The sequence below is a fragment of the Sorex fumeus genome, unplaced genomic scaffold (genome assembly GCF_029834395.1).
Source record: "Sorex fumeus unplaced genomic scaffold, SorFum_2.1 ptg000008l, whole genome shotgun sequence".
NCBI classification, from domain to species: domain Eukaryota; kingdom Metazoa; phylum Chordata; class Mammalia; order Eulipotyphla; family Soricidae; genus Sorex; species Sorex fumeus.
In genome coordinates, this window is record NW_026606065.1 from 57416639 (window position 1) to 57418789 (window position 2151).

Below are 2151 nucleotides of genomic sequence, written 5' to 3' on the forward strand. Positions count from 1 at the left end.
ACTGTATTCCTGCTCAGAAATCTCCTCTGAACACAATAGTATACCTATAGACAAAATTTGGTATCGAATTTTTTGCTTGTTTGGGGGCCATATTTGACTCTACTGAGGTCTTACTCCTTGGCTTTGTGCTCAGGGATTACTCTGAGCAGTGCTCTGGGGAACATATGTGGTACTGATCAGTCTGTTATGTACAAAGCAAACACCTTATCTACTGTACTATCTCTCTGACCTCTATCCAGTTTCTAAGGATAAACATATATATATGAGAGAAAAAGTATATTACATATTCTCTCTATATATATCCTTTATATGTACATATATATAATATATAATTTTTTAAATTTTACTATCAGAGTATCTGAAGATCATGTTCCTTCCCCGAACCTGATAAGGTTCTGTAGTCTCTGAGATGGATTGTTAGATATTCAATGGCACAAATCACTATGCTGGAATTAACAATTTGTGCCTCTTTCTAATTCACCTTCCCCATTTCTAATATATTACCAAGCCTAATTTTCTTTACTACCACCATACATCTTTTGTCCAGATACTGCTATCTTGATCTTGGATGATGAAAAAGTTCTTAGCTACATTTTTATAATCACTCTTGCACATATATGCACTCCTCACAATTGCTTCTGTGCATTTTTCAATCTGATAATTTCATATATAAAACATGAAGTTTTTTTTTCCATTTCTCTAAAAAATCAAGAATCTATATTAAGATACTTGCTAAGCCTCAAATATTTGGGCAGGGCATATTTACATAACAACTCATAAAACATTTATTTTTTCTTTACTTCCTTTCCATCTCTTCTTCGTCATTATTCCTCCTGCTTTCTGAGTCAATGGCTGACTTCTTGGTACTCATTAAAATGATCCACACGGAACTTTGCCTAAATTTACTCCTGATTGTCCTTCCATATCAATTCAAAGACATTTTCCTTGAAAAGTATTGACAACGACATCTAAAAAACAGTTTAGGAATCCCATATTTTCACATACTTAGAGTTCTTATGTTTTTTCTATCATGCATAGCTAAATTTATATACACTTTTAATTTTTTAAATATTTATTTTATATCACAAACAGGAAACATTATGTTGTCAAGATTCCCAGTGTTTTTTTTGTTTGTTTAATATGCACATGTATTAATAAAAGTAAATCCAGGTGCCAGAACAATAGTATAGAGAATAGGGTGTTAGTCTTGCATGTGTGAACGTGCATTGGATCGTTGGCACCACATCGGTCCCAAAATTTCATTAGGAGTGACCCCTACACTCAGATTTCTCAGGAGTTAGTCCTGAGAACAGACAGATGTCTCACACATACACAAAAAACATAATTGGGGATTTTCTCAAAAAATGTAATTTTGTAAACTATATTATTGTAGCACTTTCTGCCTTTGTTCATTGATTTGCTCAAGTGGGCTCAGTAACGTCTCCATTGTAAGACTTGTTGTTACTGTGTGTGGAATATCGAATACGCCACAGGTAGCTTGCTAGTCTTTGACTTGCAGGCGAGATACTCTCGGCAGCTTGCCAGGTTCTCCAAGAGGGGTGGAGGAATCAAACCCATGTTGTCAGGGTTGGCCGCTCCCAAGGCAAATGCCCTACCGTTGTGCTATCGCTACATATTGCCCATAATATAAAAATTGCATTTATATTTTATTGTCTAATATCTGGGCTGGAGCGATAGCACAGCGGTAGGGTATTTGCCTTGCACGCAGCCAACATGGCCCACCCGAGTTCGATTCCTCCACCCCTCTCGGAGAGCCCGGCTAGCTACCGAGAGTATCTCACCTGCACGGCAGAGCCTGGCAAGCTCCCCGTGACGTATTCGATATGCCAGACACAGTAACAACAAAGTCTCCAATGGAGACGTTACTGGGCCTGCTTGAGCAAATCGATGAACAATGGGAGGACAGTGACAGTCTAATATCTACATATAGTGTATGACTAAAAACTTATAATATATATTTATATTATACACATACTTAAGCAACAATATATAAATAACATGCATTAAAGATTCAGAAATTTTGGTATCTTCCCTGTTTTAATTTATGAGTTCACCAGGGTACTGGAGAAATGTTGGCTAAGGTTGAGCACCTGTTATGAACCCCTCAGACTACATGGTCACGAGCATCAC